Source organism: Tamandua tetradactyla, chromosome 2 (genome assembly GCF_023851605.1).
Source record: "Tamandua tetradactyla isolate mTamTet1 chromosome 2, mTamTet1.pri, whole genome shotgun sequence".
In the NCBI taxonomy this organism is placed as follows: Eukaryota; Metazoa; Chordata; class Mammalia; order Pilosa; family Myrmecophagidae; genus Tamandua; species Tamandua tetradactyla.
This window is the reverse complement of record NC_135328.1, coordinates 133487071-133508131: the sequence shown is the minus strand read 5'-3', so window position 1 is coordinate 133508131 and position 21061 is coordinate 133487071. Positions and strand designations below refer to the sequence as shown.

At 38.4% G+C, this 21061-nt stretch overlaps 1 long non-coding RNA gene across 8 annotated transcripts in view; it reads right to left on the bottom strand.

Annotated features, from left to right (window-relative positions):
• Positions 1-8089, bottom strand: part of LOC143673945 (uncharacterized) — a 129265-nt gene extending 121176 nt beyond the window's left edge. For 6 of the 8 annotated variants that reach the window (XR_013170767.1, XR_013170766.1, XR_013170765.1 and 3 more), the window contains exons 1-2: positions 8032-8089; positions 2749-2813 (exon numbers count right to left, since the gene is read on the bottom strand). This is a non-coding gene — a long non-coding RNA (uncharacterized LOC143673945). The other 2 variants (XR_013170770.1, XR_013170769.1) reach the window with 2 other exon arrangements.
• Positions 8090-21061: the final 12972 nt, after the last annotated feature.

Genomic DNA, 21061 nt, shown 5'->3' with positions numbered 1-21061 from the left:
TTATTAAATTCCCCTTTATTAAGCTGTTCTATTTCTAGTATACCACATTCCAGCAGCTAGCTAACTAGTAACCGTATGTATGAGCTTTCTCTTTTTTTTCTTTTTATTTATTTTTCTGGAGTGATGCAAATGTTCTAAAAAATGATCATGGTGATAAATACACAATTACATGATGATGTTTTGAATCACTGATTGTTCATCATGTATGGAATGTATGTGTGTGAAGATTTCTCAATAAAAACATTAGAAAAACAGATTAGGGGTTGTTAAAATTTTTTAAAACACACTGAACACTCATTTTCTGCAAAGCATTGTACACTTATATTTAAGCTTCTTTTCTATTCTCACATATTTAGTATCAAGCTACTACATAAAAGGCATTTAATATACTTCATGGCTGTGAAATAAACCTAAGAAAGACAAAACAAGAAATTACTCAGAAAGTGCATCTACAGAAGCCTCTGAAGACATGCAAAGTACACAATAAATGTTGTGCATTGATCAAATCTGATTACAGGGAAAAAAAACTTTAAGACAATACCTAGAAGTATTATTTTTTTCCCTCCTCAGAATCCTCAAAGACATTTTCATGAGTTCTCATAATCAGTAATGATTGCCAGATGATAAAAAGGGAAAAGAAAGATTTTGACCCTTTCCTATCTAAGTACACTTTATTGTATTCACCTTTCTTCACAGAAGCATGTCATAAGTATTACTAGAAATTATAATTTCCTCTAGAAGGTTATCTGCAGTGATCACAATTTAGTCAGTCTAAAACAACAAAAACATATAACAAATTTCCAAAGAAATCTACTTTAGGAGAAAAAAATTAAAACTGATCTTAGGAGCCAGAAGTTTTCAAACTATAAGAGACTTTATATTCTTATAAACAATTACCTAGAAACTTGAATCGAAAAGAACAGCGTTACTTGTTTGACTTAAACTGAAAAATAAGGGTAGTACTCTTTTATAACCCAAAACAATGCCTATTTCCTTTCATAAAGAAATAACACAGGGCGGGCCACGGTGGCTCAGCAGGTAAGAATGCTTGCCTGCCATGCCCAAGGACCCAGGTTTGATTCCCAGTGTCTGCCCATGTGAAAAAAAAGAAATAACACAAGTGCTTGGACAATAAAATCTGTTTGAACAATATTTGTATTTGGACATGCAAAATTTGTTACAATGTATTATATGCATTACATACATAATGTATACATAAAAAATGGAAAACCTAATTTGCTGGTTTGAAATTGTTATGTAACCTAGAAAAGCTGTTCTTCTAATCCAATCTTGTGGGTGCAGACCTATGGTAGGGGGAACCTTTTGATTAGACTGTTTCCATAGAGATATGACCCACCCAATTCAAGGTGGGTCTTAATGCTTTTACTGGAATCCTCTATGAATAGAATAGAAGTCAAAAAACAGAGAGAGCACTCAGGGCTGACCTTTGAAGAAACAAACTACTAAAAATATGAAACCCAGAGTTTGCCCCAGAGAAGCTAAAAGAGGGCCCACAGATGCTTAGAAAGGGAAAATATCCCAATTCAGGCCAGAAAGACCCATAGGAACTAAGAGAGCCATTCTGAAAAACAGCCAGGAGAGAAAGGCCAGCAGAGATTACCATGTGCCTTCCCATGTGACAGAGAAACCCTGATGCCATTGGCTTTTGAGTGAAGGTATCCTCATATTGATGCCCTAATTTGGACATCTTCACATACTTAGAACTGTAAATCTGTAACCTAATAAATCACCTTTGTAAAAGCCAATCCATCATTCCAGCTGATTTAGCAAATTGAAACATCTAACAATTAAAAAAAATCTTATCTAAATAAACTGTGTATATACATCTCATTATAAAACAGATTTGAAGCATATCTATTAACGCAGAGTTGCATATATATAAGCAAAAATAAAATACTACTATAAGCAGAAACTTTCATTTTTTGATTAATAAGTTATGATTTACTGGGTTGGCCAGGCATTATTTAATCTTTGCAACTTTGTCAACACAGCATTATCATTAAACTTATTTTACAGTTGACAAAACTGAGGATTAACAAGGTTAAGCAATCTGTTCAAGCATATATACCTAGCAAAATTCCAAAATGAAATCAATAAAATCTGTCTGTCATTTTAAGTGAAAGGGCCCAAAGTAATACCAATCTTAAGACATATTTTTAGCACTTACAAGCTTTAACAGAGATTATATAAGATACTTTAACTCAGGGATCAGGAAAATTTTTCTGCAAAGGGCCACACAATACATATTTTAGGCACTGTAGACCATACAATCTCTGTCACAACTATTCAACTCAGCTGCTGTAGTGTAAAAGCAGACAGAGAACATGTAAATGGATAAATATGGCTATATCTTTCCTTTATTTTGATTTTCTTATAAATAATAAAACCTGATATACCCTGAAATTTGAATTTCATACAATCTTCATGTGTCAAAAATATTATTCTTTTGGTTTTTGCAAGCATTTAAACATGTAAAAATCATTCTTAACTCATGGGCCACACTAAAATAGGAACTGGGTTACATTTGGTCACTGGGTCACAGTTTGATGATTCCTGTTTTAACTGAAAAGTTAAACATTAAAAAAATACTAATACAATACAAATACACTATTATTTAAGCACAAATAATATTTTTAACTAACGACTTTCAAATAATAATTTCATGTATCATTTCTATAATTTACACATATTGTTATACATCCTGTAATTTATACATATACACAGTACCTTTTCTCTGGTATCACTTTTAATTTGCTCATCTTAAGTTACTTCATCTCACCATTGCAGATAACCTAAAAGAAAAATGTTAACATAAAAACATTAAACACTTATGCAATTGCTTTTAATACATTACATGTCATAGAAGCCATGCAACTAGTGAATATAATTAATGATAATGAACTTTATACTTAATAATTCTTAAAATGGCAAATTTTGTTATATTCACTTTTTTTTTTGCATGGGCAGGCACTGGGAATTGAACCCAGGTCTCTGGCATGGCAGGTGAGAACCCTGCCACTGAACCAGTATGGCCTGCCCTGTTATGTATACATTTTGTTGCAACTTAAAAAAAAAGTCATACAACTGAAAGTTCTTTACTATAGGCAACACAAGATAAGCCTGGAAACCAAAAGAGAACATTTCAATTGTATGTGCTTCTGGCAAAACACTTAAATATGTAACGTGTAACTAAAATCAGCAAGTGAAATGTTATCAAAATCCTAGAGTTACAAAAATGCAGATAACTAACATAACACAGTTTACAATATAGTGTGAACATATCTTTTGAGACAATTCAAACTATCCTTCCTTTTCTCTGGTAGCATACTTTTAAAATACTAAACCCACTAAAGCATCCTATGACTGATTAGTATACTTACTGTCCACCATTCAAATAGTAGTCTAATACTTGAAAGTATGTATGACTATTATATAGGAGAACATTTTTAAATGCATAATAAATTGTTTACACAGAGTAAATAGCTCATATAAAATTTTCTTATTTAATGCACTTAATGTACATTTTCAATCAAACAGCTTTCATCTTTAAACAGTACACATTCAACATTTTAAAATAATCTTAAATCTTAATTCACAAAATGTTTATAATTTCGGGCGGGCCGCGGTGGCTCAGCGGGCAAGAGTGCTTGCCTGCTATGCCGGAGGACCCCGGTTCGATTCCCGGCCCCAGCCCATGTAAAAAACAAACAAACAAACAAAATATAATAAAACAAGAAAATGTTTAAAGATGTTTCCCTTTCTTCCATCCTTCCTTCCTTCTCTCTGTCTTTCCTTCCCTTCCTCCCTTTCTCTGAAAAAAAAAAAAAAAATGTTTATAATTTTTCAGATTAATTTTGCAACAATTAAACAAAAATACCTTTGAATATCTTTTAATTTTATATATCAATGATTACCGAAGGAGAATTTTATGAATCACTAAAAGTGAAAAATTACTGCCAATCCAACAAACTAATCAAAAAACCATACAATATTTAGTAATAGTATATTTAAAGGACAAAAGAGTTGCAAAAGAGCAGACTTCAAATTCTTATACTTAACAGAATTAGAAGATACAGATGTTCTGGATTTTTTCTCCAAATACAAAGTCCTTTCACTTCAACAAAATACACCCGTGATCATTTTTCATTTTTCCTATCACCTCAATTTTTTAAAAAGTAAACATATTCAGATTTATGTGTAAAAAGCACATAAACTGTTTTTACAGTTTTAAATGAGAAATTTTAAATGCTACTATTCTTTTTTCACTTGACTTCTTTTTAAAAAAAATTACTTCAAAACCAAAACTAAGTCCCAATTTCCAAAATAATTTAGAATCATTATATATCCAAAGAGGGAAAAGTCCTATGTGCTTTCAAAAGTATTGCTGCCAGCAAGTCATTTTACTGGTGTGACAATTTCTAAAGCTACATTAAGAGCATATCTCATGAATCTTTCACTGTTAATTTTTTACAGTTGATAGACTTGGAAATATTAACATTCAGTACACTATATCATAGGAAACCTTATTTCAGGATATAAGAAATAATTCAAACATCCAGCTCACTCAGGATAACACAGGCATTTCTCTCCCCTCCCTCCCAGAACTGATTTAAAGTAGATAGTAAAGTAGGAATATTATGTTTAGCATCATAGTGGCAAAATAGAAATCTAAGGAGGGGAGGAGGAGATTATAAGGAACTTCATTAAAATAAGGAGAAGGGGAGCCACTCAGCACAGAAGAAACCCAGGAAGGTCAGGACTCAGAAATGTGAAAGCATGCAGTAAGAGACTGAGAAACAGAGCCAATACATTTTATAATTCCAAATAACTTCCTATGGCCTCAATACCTCTATACCTCATCACTGTGGAAAATGCTCAAACAGACAAACATCTAACCTGGGGAAAACATTCAGAGAACTCTCCACTAAATAAACTGACAAACCCAAATGAATCTGCTTTCAGGGATTTAAAGTCCTTTAGAAAAAAAGTCAGTTCTCAATCCCATCACCTTGAGACTAAGCCACTTTCTCCCATGTATAGCCTCAGAGTCCACTTTTTGCTGACTTTTTTATTGCTAAAGTCTAAGGCCAGAGCTCCACAGAGTAAAGGGAAAATCTTCTCCCTGCTGTGACAGTTTATGCTCACTACAGTACAGGGTGTAACAGAAAGAGCAAGCACCTAGTAGTAGAAGTGTTGGATTTCATCAAGTTCAAGGTATTGCCAGGCAAGTGTGGCAAAGTAAAGGAGGGGCAAAAAAGTTAACAGCATATATGAGTTGATCATGGAATAGAAGAATAATGTACTCATTCCTCTTCACTGGATCATTTTCATCATCATATAATCACGCTGTTATTTCCTATCTCTTAGAAGAAGAAAAAAATTCTTGCTCCACCTCCCCAATATAGCTACTGCCTCATTTCTCTCCTTAAAGAGTTGTTAATACTCACTGTCAAGAATTCCTCTCTTCTGAGCAGAGAATAAACAAATATTTGCATAGTCCCCTTGGGGGGCTGATGAGAAAGGAGGAGATATTCGACTTTCCCATCTGGGTAATTTCTGATATTCTCACAAGCAGTGGGGAGAACCAGTTCAACAGGCCGAGCCCTCGGTCTTTGGGCTCACCCTGATAAACCTTATTTCTGCAAAGGATAGGCTAAGCCTACTTATAATAATGCCTAAGAGTCATCACCAGAAACCCTCTTTTCTTGCTCAGGAGTGACCTTTCTCTCTAAGACAACTCACCAAGTGAATTCACTGCCCTTTCCCCTAGTGGGTCATGAATCCCAGGAGTATAAATCTCCCTAACTACATGAAACATGATTCTCAGGGATAAGCTAGGACAGCATCATGGGATTGAGAAAGACTTCCTGACCAAAAGCAGGAAGAGAGGAATGAGATAAAATAAAGTCTCAGAGGCTGACAGATTTCAATCACAGTCAAGAAGTTATCTTAGAGGTTATTCTTATACATTATATAGATATCCATTTTTAGTTTACAGTATATTGGAGTGGCTAGAAGGAAGTACCTGAAACTGTTGAACTGTATTCTAGTAGCCTTGATTCTTGAAGAGGACTGTATAACTATATAGCTTTTACAATATGACCATGTGATTGTGAAAATCTTGTGTCTGATGTTCCTTTTATCCAGGGTATGGACAGATGAGTAAAAAATACAAGGACAAATATAAGTAAGAGAGGGGGATTAGGGGTTTCAAAAATGGGGTAGATTACAAATACTAGTGGTAATGAGAGGGAGGGGTAAGGGATATAGGATGTATGAGTTCTTTCACCCAACATTCAATCCACCAGGAAGTCCTAATAGTTGTACTTTCTAAATACATCCACAATCTGATCACTTCACCACACCTACTACTATCACTTGGTCCAAGCCACTGTTGTCACTAGTCTCCCCCTGGGCTGGTTATAATCTGTTCTGTACCCCAGAAAAGCCATATTCTATTAATTCTAATCTTACTGTGTGGTGGCAGACCTACTGTTTGGGTAGAACATTTTGATTCGGTTGTTTCCATGGTGATGTGGTCTACTCAACTGTGGGTGTGACCTTTTGATTAGATTATTTCCACGGAGGTTTGGCCCCACCTATTTAAGTTGGGTCTTAATTTACTAGAGTCCTTAAAAGAGCCGGCACAGGCAAATATTTGAGTAAAAACTCAGACACAGATACTTGGAGATGCGTGGAATGTCAACAGAGATGCTTAGAGTGCCAACAGAGATGCTTGGAGAGATGTTAGAAACCACAACCCAGCAAGGTTCGCCCTGTACCTTTCCATGAGATGCTAAGCAAGCCAGAACCTGGAGAAAGCTGATACAGAGTAGCTAAGTGAGGGCCCACAGATGCTCAGAGAGGGAGCCACTAGAATCAGAAACAAAGAAACAAACCAGAGCAAGAACCTCAGGTGCCAGCCATAGGCCTTCCCAGCTGACAAGAAAACTCAGATGCCATTTGGCCATTCTTTGGAATCAAAATATCTTTCCTGAGTATTTGCAAAGTTCCCTTCAGGAAATGGTGAGAAGGAGGGAAAATTCAACCTCCCCAAGGTGAATTCTTGATATTCTCACAAGCAGTGGGGACAATCAAAGCTATAGGCTGAGCCCCCAGTCTTGGGGTTTGTTCATATGAAACTTAACCCCATGATAGGTCAAGCCTACTTAAAATTAGGCCGAACAGTCACCCCCAAGACAAGCTCTTCTGTTACTCAGATGTGGCATCTCTCTCCAGCCAATGCACAAGCAAACTCACCACCCTCCCCCTGTCTACATGGGACATGACTCCCAGGGGTGTGGACCTTCCTGGCAATGTGGGACAGAAATCCTAGAATGAGCTGAGACTCAGCATCAAGGGATTGAGAAAACCTTCTCCACCAAAAGGGGGAAGAGTGAAATGAGACAAAGTGTCAATGGCTGAGAGATTCCAAACAGAGTCAGAAGGTTATCCTGGAGGTTATTCTTACACATTAAGTAGATAACACCTTGTTATTCCAGATGTAATGGAGAGGGGGGAGGGAAATGCCTGAAAATGTAGAGCTGTGTTCCAGTAGCCATGTTTCTTGATGATGATTGCATAATGATACAGCTTTCACAATGTGACTGTGTGACTGTGAAAACCTTGTCTGATGCTCCTTTATCTACCTTGTCAGTAGATGAGTAGACCATATAGAATAAAAATAAATAACAGGGGGAACAAGTGTTAAAATAAATTTAGTTTGAAATGCTAGTGATCAATGAAAGGGAGGGGTAAGGGGCATGGTATATATAATTTTTTTCTGTTTTTGTTTTATCTCTTTTTCTGTTGTCTTTTTATTTCTTTTTCTGAATTGATGCAAATGTTCTAAGAAATGATCATGATGATGAATGTGCAACTATGTGATGATACTGTGAATTACTGATTATAAATATAGAACAGAATGATCATGTGTTAAGAATGTTTGTGTTTCTTTCTTGTCATATTTTTTAAATTTAAAAATCAATATAAAAAGTTTTTTTTAAATACCTTTCTTGGACACCTTAGTTGCAACATTTTTATGGTCTTAGAACTTCCAGTTTGCTAGCTTCCAGAATACAATACATCATAAACAGAATGGCTTTTAAAAAGGGGAATTTAATCAGATGCTAGTTTACAGTTCCAAGGCTGAGAAAACGTCCCAATTAAAACAAGTCTACAGAAATGTACAATCTAAGGCATCCGGGGAAAGATACCTTCATTAAAGAAGGCCGATGAAATTCACAGTTTCTCTCTCAAGTGAGAAGGTACATGGTGAACACAGTCAGAGTTTCTCTCTTATCTGGAAAGGCACATGTTGAACATGGTGCGTGTTCCTCTCTCATCTAGAAGGGTACATGGCAAACACAGCATCATCTGCTAGCTTCTTCTCCTGGTTTCTTGTTTCATGAAGCTGCCCAGGAGACATTTTCCATCTTCATCTCCAAAGGTTGTTGGCTGGTGGACTCTGCTTCTCATGGCTATGTCGTTCTGCTCTGCTCTCTCTGAATCTCCCACTCTCTAAAATGTTTCCTCTTCTATAGGACTTCAGAAACTAATCAAAACTCATCCAAATGGGTGGAGACACATCCCTACCTAATCCAGTTTAACCACTCTTCATTAAATCACATCTCCAGGGAGATGATCTCATTACATTTCAAACACATAACACTGAACAGGGATTGGAAGAAGTGGCTGCCTTTACAAAATGGGATTAGGATTAAAACATGGCTTTTCTAGGGTACATACATCATTTCAAACCAACACAGAATAAACTTGTGACTTAATTAATCCCCTTTATTAAAGCCAATCCATTTCTGGAATATTGCATTCCAGCATCTTGAACAAACCAAAACAGATTTAAACATATTTTGGTACCAGAGAAGTGGGACGCTGTGGTTTACAAAAACCAAACTTGTTGGAAAGGCTTTTGAAATGGATAAGGGGTAGAATCTGGAAGAGTTCTGAGGAGCTTGACAGAGAAGGCCTACAATGCTTTTAAGAGACTATTGATAGAAATATGGACATTAAAGATACTTCTGATGAGGATTTAGAAATGAGCAATGCATCATTGCAAACTGGAAGAAAGGCAATCCTTGTTTTAAACTTGCAGATAATTTGGAAAAATTGAGTTCTGGTACTAGATGGAAGGGAGAATTTGAAAGCAACCAGCTAGGATATCTAGTTGAGGAAATCTTCAAACTAAATATGGAAATGCAGCCTGGCTTCTTCTTGTAGCTTAGATTAAAATTCAACAGGAAAGAGATAAATTGAGAACTGAACTCTAGGGTACAAAATAGCCAGAAATTGATGGTCTGAAAAGTTCTGAGTTTTCAGAAACAGGGACCCCAGCAGCAATAGCAATGGCACACGTGAGGACTGAACCAAACATGGAACCAGTCAGCCATGTCAGGACAAGCCAGGATTGGAGATGGGAGTTATTCAGAAAAGATCTGTGTTAAGTCCTATTGTCTGATGGCTTTAACCCCTGTATAGTACATGCTAAACCAAGATATTTTTGAGATCTGTATAAACAGAACCACTGCCAATCTGGACTAAAAGGGATAAACTGAAGGGAAAAAAATGTTCACAGTAAAACCATGGAAGCTAAGGTCTGAAGCCAAGAAATCTCCGACCCGGAGAAAGGACCTGCACACCCACATGGAAAGGGTGAGTTTACCCTGGAGGCAGGGGACAGGCAGAAGAGTTTCATCTCCTTGAGACTCAGAGAAAGTAGAGCACATTCCCAGAGCACTGGGCAGAGCCTCACTGTCACTCCAGTGATCTGAGAGGGTTGAGCATGTGCCTCAGAGACAAGAGAGTCAGAGTGCTGCACCAATGCTTGGGGGAAGTGTTGAAAAAAGGTGGTCTCCCCAATGTTCCCCTAGATTGCAAGCATCATTCCCACATGGGAGAGAACAGGGCCACTGCAGAAACCCTTGTAAAGAGTAGGACTGCTCCTCTTCCAAACCCTGAGGATGATAAAGGGCCCGCAGACTTTGAAATCTAAGGGAGTCTTCCCTGCAGGTTTTGGAAATGTTTGGGTCCAATGACCTGTTTTCTTTCCAATTTCTCCCTATGGCAATAGGAATGTTCATCTTCTGATTGTCCTTCCATTGTGTACTGGAAGCAAACAACTTGTTCTAAGCTTCACAGGTCCACAGCCAGAAGAGAATTTTGCCTTAGGACAAATCATGCCTGTGGCTTATTTTTTTTTCTTTTTTTTATTAATTAAAAAAATTAACAAAACATTTAGAAATCATTCCATTCTACATGTACAATCAGTAATTCTTAATATCATCACATAGTTGCATATTCATCATTTCTTAGTACATTTGCATCAATTTAGAAAAAGAAATAAAAAGACAACAGAATAAGAAATAAAACAATAATAGAGAGAAAAAAAAAACCTATACCTCACATGCAGCTTCATTCAATGTTTTAACATAATTGCATTACAATTAGGTAGTATTGTGCTGTCCATTTCTGAGTTTTTATATCCAGTCCTGTTGCACAGTCTGTATCCCTTCAGCTCCAATTACCCCTTCTCTTTTTTTTTAATTAACAGAAAAAAAGAAATTAATCCAACATTTAGAAATCATACCATTCTAAATATGCAATCAGTAATTCTTAACATCATCACATAGATGCATGATCATCATTTCTTAGTACATTTGCATCGGTTTAGAAGAACTAGCAACACAACCAAAAAAGATATAGAATGTTAATATAGAGAAAAAAATAAAAGTAATAATAGTAAAAACAAAACAAAACAAAACAAAAACCTATAGCTCGGATGCAGCTTCATTCAGTATTTTAACATGATTACTTTACAATTAGGTATTATTGTGCTGTCCATTTTTGAGTTTTTGTATCTAGTCCTGTTGCACAGTCTGTATCCCATCAGCTCCAATCACCCATTATCTTACCCTGTTTCTAACTCCTGCTGGATTCTGTTACCAATGACATATTCCAAGTTTATTTTCAAATGTCGATTCACATCATTGGGACCATACAGTATTTGTCTTTTAGTTTTTGGCTAGACTCACTCAGCATAATGTTCTCTAGGTCCATCCATGTTATTACATGCTTCATAAGTTTATCCTGTCTTAAAGCTGCATAATATTCCATCATATGTATATACCACAGTTTGTTTAGCCAAGCGTCTGTTGATGGACATTTTGGCTGTTTCCATCTCTTTGCAATTCTAAATAACGCTGCTATAAACATTGGTGTGCAAATGTCCATTTGAGTTTTTGCCCTTAATTCCTTTGGCATTGCTGGGTCATATGGCAATTCTATATTCAGCTTTTTGAGGAACCGCCAAACTGCCTTCCACAGTGGTTGCACCATTCGACATTCCCACCAACAGTGGATAAGTGTGCCTCTTTCACCGCATCCTCTCCAGCACTTGTCATTTTCTGTTTTGTTGATAATGGCCATTCTGGTGGGTATAAGATGATATCTCATTGTGGTTTTTATTTGCATTTCTCTAATGGCCAGGGACATTGAGCATCTCTTCATGTGCCTTTTGGCCATTTGTATTTCCTCTTCTGAGAGGTGTCTATTCAAGTCTTTTTCCCATTGTATTAGTTAGGGTTCTCTAGAGAAACAGAATCAACAGGGAACACTTGAAAATATAAAATTTATGAAAGTGTCTCACGTGACCGTAGGAATGCAGAGTCCAAAATCCACAGGGCAGGCTGCGAAGCCGATGACTCCAATGGATGGCCTGGATGAACTCCACAGGAGAGGCTCACCAGCCAAAGCAGGAATGGAACCTGTCTCCTCTGAGTCCTCCTTAAAAGGCTTCCCATGATTGGATTTAGCATCACTACTTGCAGAAGACACTCTCTTTTCGCTGATTACAAATGGAATCAGCTGTGGATGTAGCTGACGTGATCATGACCTAATCCTATGAAATGTCCTCATTGCAACAGACAGGCCAGTGCTTGCCCAATCAGATGAACAGGTACCACAACTTGGCCAAGTTGACACCTGTCCCTAACCATGACACCCATTTTGTAATTGGGTTGGCTGTCTTTTTGTTGTTGAGTTGAACAATCTCTTTATGAATTCTGGATACTAGACCTTTATCTGATATGTCATTTCCAAATATTGTCTCCCATTGTGTAGGCTGTCTTTCTACTTTCTTGATGAAGTTCTTTGATGCACGAAAGTGTTTAATTTTGAGGAGTTCCCATTTATTTATTTCCTCCTTCAGTGCTCTTGCTTTAGGTTTAAGGTCCATAAAACCGCCTCCAATTGTAAGATTCATAAGATATCTCCCTACATTTTCCTCTAACTGTTTTATGGTCTTAGACCTAATGTTTAGATCTTTGATTCATTCTGAGTTAACTTTTGTGTAGGGTGTGAGATATGGGTCTTCTTTCATTCTTTTGCATATGGATATCCAGTTCTCTAGGCACCATTTATTGAAGAGACTGTTCTGTCCCAGGTGAGTTGGCTTGACTGCCTTATCAAAGATCAAATGTCCATAGATGAGAGGGTCTATATCTGAGCACTCTATTGGATTCCATTGGTCGATATATCTATCTTTATGCCAATACCATGCTGTTTTGACCACTGTGGCTTCATAATATGCCTTAAAGTCCAGCAGTGCAAGACCTCCAGCTTCATTTTTTTTTCCTCAAGATGGTTTTAGCAATTCGGGGCACCCTGCCCTTCCAGATAAATTTGCTTATTGGTTTTTCTATTTCTGAAAAATAAGTTGTTGGGATTTTGATTGCTATTGCATTGAATCTGTAAATCAATTTAGGGAGGATTGACATCTTAACTATATTTAGTCTTCCAATCCATGAACACGGTATGCCCTTCCATCTATTTAGGTCTTCTGTGATTTCTTTTAGCAGTTTTTTGTAGTTTTCTTTATATAGGTTTTTTGTCTCTTTAGTTAAATTTATTCCTAGGTATTTTATTCTTTCAGTTGCAATTGTAAATGGGATTCGTTTCTTGATTTCCCCCTCCGCTTGTTCATTGCTAGTGTATAGAAATGCTACAGATTTTTGAATGTTGATCTTGTAACCTGCTACTTTGCTGTACTCACTTATTAGCTCTAGTAGTTTTGTTGTGGATTTTTCCGGGTTTTCGACATATAGTATCATATCGTCTGCAAACAGTGATAGTTTTACTTCTTCCTTTCCAATTTTGATGCCTTCTATTTCTTTTTCTTGTCTAATTGCTCTGGCTAGAACCTCCAACACAATGTTGAATAATAGTGGTGATAGTGGACATCCTTGTCTTGTTCCTGATCTTAGGGGGAAAGTTTTCAATTATTCCTCATTGAGGATGATATTAGCTGTGGGTTTTTCATATATTCCCTCTATCATTTTAAGGAAGTTTCCTTGTATTCCTATCTTTTGAAGTGTTTTCAACAGGAAAGGATGTTGAATCTTGTCAAATGCCTTCTCTGCATCAATTGAGATGATCATGTGATTTTTCTGCTTTGATTTGTTGATATGGTGTATTACATTAATTGATTTCCTTATGTTGAACCATTCTTGAATACCTGTGATGAATCCTACTTGGTCATGATGTATAATTCTTTTTATGTGTTGTTGGATACGATTTGCTAGAACTTTACTGAGGATTTTTGCATCTGTATTCATTAGAGAGATTGGCCTGTAGTTTTCTTTTTTTGTAATATCTTTGCCTGGTTTTGGTATGAGGGTGATGTTGGCTTCATAGAATGAATTAGCTAGTTTTCCCTCCACTTTGATTTTTTTGAAGAGTTTGAGGAGAGTTGGCACTAATTATTTCTGGAATGTTTGATACAATTCACATGTGAAGCCGTCTGGTTCTGGACTTTTCTTTTTAGGAAGCTTTTGAATGACTAATTCAATTTCTTTACTTGTGATTGGTTTGTTGAGGTCATCTATGTCTTCTTGAGTCAAAGTTGGTTGTTCATGTCTTTCCAGGAACCCGTCCATTTCCTCTAAATTTTTGTATTTATTAGCGTAAAGTTGATCATAGTATTCTGTTATTGCCTCCTTTATTTCTGTGAGGTCAGTAGTTATGTCTCCTCTTCCATTTCTGATCTTATTTATTTGCATCCTCTCTCTTCTTCTTTTTGTCAATCTTGCTAAGGGCCCATCAATCTTATTGATTTTCTCATAGAACCAACTTCTGGTCTTATTGGTTTTCTCTATTGTTTTCATGTTTTCAATTTCATTTATTTCTGCTCTAATCTTTGTTATTTCTTTCCTTTTGCTTGCTTTGGGATTAGTTTGCTGTTCTTTCTCCAGTTCTTCCAAGTGGACAGTTAATTCTTGCATTTTTGCCTTTTCTTCTTTTCTGATATAGGCATTTAGGGCAATAAATTTCCCTCTTAGCACTGCCTTTGCTGCGTCCAATAAGTTTTGAAATGTTGTGTTTTCATTTTCATTCGCCTCGACGTATTTGGTAATTTCTCTAGCAATTTCTTCTTTGACCCAGTCGTTGTTTAAGAGTGTGTTGTTGAGCCTCCATGTATTTGTGAAGTTTCTGGCACTCTGCCTATTATTGATTTCCAACTTCATTCCTTTATGATCCAAGAAAGTGTTGTGTATGATTTCAATCTTTTAAAATTTGTTAAGACTTGCTTTGTGACCCAGCATATGGTCTATCTTTGAGAATGATCCATGAGCACTTGAGAAAAAGGTGTATCCTGCTGATGTGGGATGTAATGTCCTATAAATGTCTGTTAAGTCTAGTTCATTTATAGTAATATTCAGATTCTCTATTTATTTATTGATCCTCTGTCTAGATGTTCTGTCCATTGATGAGAGTGGTGAATTGAAGTCTCCAACTATTATGGTATATAAGTCTATTTCCCTTTTCAGTGTTTGCAGTGTATTCCTCATGTATTTTGGGGCATTCTGGTTCGGTGCGTAAATATTTATGATTGTTATGCCTTCTTGTTTAATTGTTCCTTTTATTAGTATATAGTGTCCTTCTTTGTCTCTTTTAACTGCTTTACATTTGAAGTCTAATTTGTTGGATATTAGTATAGCCACTCCTGCTCTTTTCTGGTTGTTATTTGCATGAAATATCTTTTCCCAACCTTTCACTGTCAACCTATGTCTATCTTTGGGTCTAAGATGTGTTTCCTGTAGACAGCATATAGAAGGATCCTGTTTTTTAATCCATTCTGCCAGTCTATGTCTTTTGATTGGGGAATTCAGTCCATTAACATTTAGTGTTATTACTGTTTGGATAATATTTTCCTCTAACATTTTGCCTTTTGTATTATATATATCATATCTGATTTTCCTTCTTTCTACACTCTTCTCCATACCTCTCTCTTCTGTCTTTTTGTATCTGACTCTAGTGCTCCCTTTAGTATTTCTTGCAGAGCTGGTCTCTTGGTCACAAATTCTTTCAGTGACTTTTTGTCTGAGAATGTTTTAATTTCTCCCTCATTTTTGAAGGACAATTTTGCTGGATATAGGAGTCTTGGTTGGCAGTTTTTCTCTTTTAGTAACTTAAATATATCATCCCACTGTCTTCTAGCTTCCATGATTTCTGCTGAGAAATCTACACATAGTCTTATTGGGTTTCCCTTGTATGTGATGGATTGCTTCTCTCTCACTGCTTTCAAGATCCTCTCTTTCTCTTTGACCTCTGACATTCTAACTAGTAAGTGTCTTGGAGTACGCCTATTTGGGTCTAATCTCTTTGGGGTGCGCTGACTTCTTGGATCTGTAATTTTAGGTCTTTCATAAGAGTTGGGAAATTTTCAGTGAAAATTTCTTCCATTAGTTTTTCTCCTCCTTTTCCCTTCTCTTCTCCTTCTGGGACACCCACAACACGTATATTTGTGCGGTTCATATTGTCCTTGAGTTCCCTGATACCCTGTTCAAATTTTTCCATTCTTTTCCTGATAGTTTCTGTTTCTTTTTGGAATTCAGATGTTCCATCCTCCAAATCACTAATTCTATCTTCTGTCTCTTTAAATCTATCATTGTAAGTATCCATCATTTTTTCCATCTTTTCTACTTTATCCTTCACTTCCATAAGTTCTGTGATTTGTTTTTTCAGATTTTCTACTTCTTCTTTTTGTTCAGCCCATGTCTTCTTCATGTTCTCCCTCAATTTATCGATTTCCTTTTTGAAGAGGTTTTCCATTTCTGTTCGTATATTCAGCATTAGTTGTCTCAACACTTGCATCTCATTTGAACTATTGGTTTGTTCCTTTGACTGGGCCATATTCTCAATCTTCTGAGCGTGGACCGTTTTCTTCTGCTGCTGGCGTCTGGGCACTTAGTCAGATTTCCCTGGGTGTCGGACCCAACAAGGTTGTAAGATTTTTCTGTGAAATCTCTGGGTTCTGTTTTCTTATCCTGCCCAGTAGGTGGCACTCATGGCACACGTTTGTCTCACGTGTTTGGAAGGGATCCCCCTGGTCACCGTTCTCCGCGGCCTGGGGATTTCCTATCTAATTCTCTCAGTTGGTTCGGGGGGCCGCGTGTGGTGGGGGCGTCAGCCACCGCAGCTTGAGGGGACCCTGTGGCTCCTTTATTAATTTCCCTATTGGTGTTTGGTTGGACCCAGTCCCTGCCACTGTCGGAAATTCCCTTCTCTCCCTGGAGGGGTGTCAGTCGCCGGCTGCAGTGTGCCCGGGGAATTCGCCACCGGAGCAGGGAGCTGCCCGCGGGGGAGGGGCGTCGGTCACAGGCCGCCACGGCCTGGGGAATTCGCCACGGGACCAGGAAGCCACCCTCGTGAGAGGGCCACCGCGGCTTGTGTAGCCCTCCAATCCCAGACTCGCAGCCAGTCCAGGAAGCCGCCCGCAGAAGAGGTGCGCCGGCCGCTGTGGCCTGGGAAACTCGCCTCTCAGAGACTCTCAGCTGGCCCGGGAAGGAGGGAGGGAGGAGCCCCGGCTGCCAGAGCTGCCGCTGCTCGGGTAATCACGCGCCGCTCGGGGATCTCACCACAGCAGAGTCTCGCAGTCAGATTAGCCAGTCCAGACTGTGGTACGCTGTGTGTCCATTCCCCACCATGGCCCCGGGAGCTGCCCTGCACTGTCTCTGCTCACCCAGTAGTTGCCCTTTGCTCAGCAGTGCGCCCAGCACCAAGCTCAGCGCCCCGCACAACGGCGCCTCCGGCCCTGGGGCCGTGCCCTCGGAGCGCATCTTGCTTCCCGGTCACTCATGCCGCGTGCCCGCCCGTAGGTCTCGCGGGCTGCTCCGTGCCCGGGCGACCTCCCCAGCAGCCGCAACGACCTCCCCGGCAGCCGCGACGCCTGTGGCTTATTTTGATGAGATTTTGTACTGTTTCCGACTTTCTGTTATTACTGAAATAATTGAAGGCTTTTGTGATATTGTGATACAATAAATATATTTTGTATATGGAAAGAACATGCCCTTTGGGGGCTCAGAGGGTGTAAGGTGCTGGTTTGAAACTGAGGGTGGAATGTGCTGGTTTTCTGTTCTGTTAGAACAGGAAAGTCATGCTCTTTTACTCCTAATCCAATCTTGTGGGGTAGACCTACCTTCAGAGGTAGAACCATGGAGACTGGAGGCTGAAGTCAAAAAGCCTTAGGCCAGGAGATTGGGCCCACCCAAGTACTTGGAAAGGGTGAGTTTGTCCTGAAGGGAGAGGGTGGGCCTTCCACCTCATTGCAGTGGAAGAGCTGTGTCGCCTCAGGCCTTGAAGAAGTTGGAGCACATTCCTTGGGGGCTGAGGAGAGCCTGGCTGCCACCACACGGAGGGGCTGAGCATGTGCCCCAGAGATGGCAGAGAGCCCGGTACAGCCCCAATACTTGGAGAGAGTGGATCCAAGAAAAAAGTGGATCTCCCCAATGTCCCCCAAGGAGAGAGGCAGGTGGCTGTACAGACCCTTAGAAAGGGTGGGACTGCCTCTTTTTAAAGCCCTGAAGATTAATGACTCTCAGACTTTGAAATCTAATTGACTTTATCCTGCAGGTTTCCAAAACTGCTTGGGTCCAGTTCCGTCTAATTTCTCCCTATGGAAATATGAATATGTATCCTTTGACTGTCTCTCCTTGGTATGTTGACAGGAACTGACTTATTCTGAGTTTTACAGACCTAGAGCTATAAGAGAATTCTGCCTTAGAACAGACCATGCCTGTATCTGACTTTGATGAGATTTTGCACCATGTCTGACTTTGTGCTGCATTAGTATTCAGTACTGAGAAGTTTTAAGGCTTTCTGATATTCTGATGGAATGAATGTATTTTGTATATGGGGAAAAAACATCATTTTTAAGGCCCAGAGAATGGAATATGCTGGTTTGAAAGGATTATGTACCCCAGAAAAGCCATGCTTTAATCCTGAAATTTCTTGTAGAGGCAGTCATTTCTTTTAATCCCTATGCAGTACTGTAGGTTGGAGACTTGATTAAATTATCTCCCACTGAGATGAGGCACATCCAACTGTGGGTATTAACCTTTGATTAAGGGAGATGTGACTCTACCCATTCCAATTGGGTCTTAATTAATTTACTAGAATCCTTTAAAAGAGGAAACATTTTGGGAGATCCATGAGAACCACAAGAGGCGATGGCACCATGTTCACCATGTGCCTTTCTAGTTGAGAGAGAAACCCTGAACTTCATCAGCCTTCTTGAGTGAAAGAACTTTAATTTGGACATTTTTATAGTCTTGCTTTAATTGGAACATTTTCACAGCCTTAGAACTGTATTTGCAACTTAATAAATGCCCCTTTTTAAAAGCCATTCTGTTTCTGGGATATCACATCCCAGCAGCTAGCAAATTAGAACAAACATATATACAAAGAAAGCAATACATTTCAAAGCAAAGCACAACAATTAATTGAAGAACAGATTTCAGAGTTTCGTATGAGTTACAATTTCACAATTTTATGTTTTACTACTAGCTGTTCCAAGACACAGGAGACTAAAAGAAGTATCAATATAATGACTCAGTAATCATATTCATTTGCTAAACCCTACCTTCTCTGTGGAACTAACTGCACCATCTCCTTTGATCTTTCTCCCAAACTTTAGGGTTATTTGGGCTATGCTCATTTCAACTTTCTCATGTTGGAAGTTATGTCAATAATGTGGGGTTTAGAGGATGGAACTAATTGATGTTCTGGAGAGGCTGGCCTCTCTGTGTTTCAGGATCTATCTGGCCTAGGAAGCCATCTGAAAGTTGTAGGTTTCTTGAAAGTAACTAGATTCCTAGTGCATGGAATCTTCATAGAATCTGGTTGAGAACATTTGATTAGATTATTTCTGCACAGATTTGGCTCTGTACATTTCAGGTGGGTCTTAATGAACTTAATGAACACCTCATGATAAAAGGAGCTAAGAAAGTTCTCTTGGGGACAATGGGAACCATTGTTGTCCATTCAGGTTTGTCAATCCTACTAACAACTATAGATAGCCACACTGAGCCTAATTCTTCTATATCTGCTGCCACTAATAACCTTCTTCCAGCTAAGCCAGTCTCCATAAAACCGATAGTAACTCATACATTTCTTCAAACCCATGGGCCACCTCCTGCCTCAAGTTAAACAAAATACCATATTAGTAATACCACCAAAGAAAAAGAGCAATCTACCTATCAAGTCTTACTTAAGGAATGCCAAAGGATAATTAATGTGCACTCAATATTATACTCAAGATGTCCATTAATTGGTGCATGTAAATCAAGACTGTGATCATACAGAGCGAATACCAACAAGCCTTTAGGATTACAGAGATAAAATTATAGCTCTTATCGATTGGTAGGATGATAACAAACATAAACCCTTCCAATAATACATGCCTTTACACATAAAGGTCTCTTTCCCTATCAATTACAATGATGCCCTCCCTCCTCCAATACAAACTTCACTTACTACAGGAGAAAGGAACTGCACCAAATGGTCAATGACACATTGCCATAGATGTTCTCTTTACCTACTATTCTAGTTTGCTAGCTGCCAGAATGTGATATACCAGGAACAGAATGGCTTTTTAAAAAAAGGGAATTTAATAAGTTGCTAGTTGACAGTTCTAAGGGTGAGAAAATGTACCAATTAAAGCAGTCTATAAAAATGTCCACTCTAAGCCATCAGGGAAAGATACCTTGGTTCAAGAAGACCGATGAAGTACAGGATTTCTCCATCAACCGGAAAGGCACATAGCAAACATGGCGACATTTCCTTGCTTTCACTCCAGGCTTCTTATTTCATGGAGCTCTCCCAGGGGTGGATTTCTTCTTTATCTCCAAAAGTCTCTGGTGGTGTGGGCTGTTTGTTTCATGGTTCTCTTGTCATTCTCAAAAAGAGACTCTCTCCAAAATGCTTTCTCTTTTAAAGGATTCCAGTAACCTAATCAAGACCCTCATGGAATGGGTAGAGTCACATCTCCCTCTGTTCACAAGTTCACACCCACCATTGGGTGAGTCAAATCTCTGTGGAGACAATCTAATCAAGTTTCTGACATACAGTACTGACTAGGGATTAAAAGAAACAGTTTTTCCCACAAGACTGATTAGGATTAAAACATGGCTTTCCTAAGATACATAAATCCTTTCAAACTGGGACACCCACTAAACAATGTTTTCAGGAATTGTCATACATACAACATAATAACACCAGCACTAAAGCATGCTGAAAGACTCAGGACCTACAACCAGCATGGGAATTCTTCCCTGATAGGTCAAGAATTTCATTTTTCCAATATCAATCACAAACTTCACAAAACACTCAAGAGAAATGGCTTTGAAACAATTAAAATACTGCCAGCCCACAATTAATAATCATAGCTCTTGGATGCTCCAACAAAGGCAATTCTTATGAAATGCAAATTAAACGGGAAACCTAACTTCACTTTCCATGGATGAGTCACCTCCCAATCTGATACCAACATACTTACCATTACAACAAAACCTGCCAAGCTTACCCAGAAGTAAACTAAGTAAGTTTGAAGTTCCCAAGTTCTGGCTAGACCTTAGGAAATATTTGAAGGGGACTGCCCTCCTTCAAGGGTTTCCTTAAAAAACACTTATACACCTTACAGAAGATAGAAGCAATAATGAGAAACCTAATAGCAAAATTAACCTGGGAA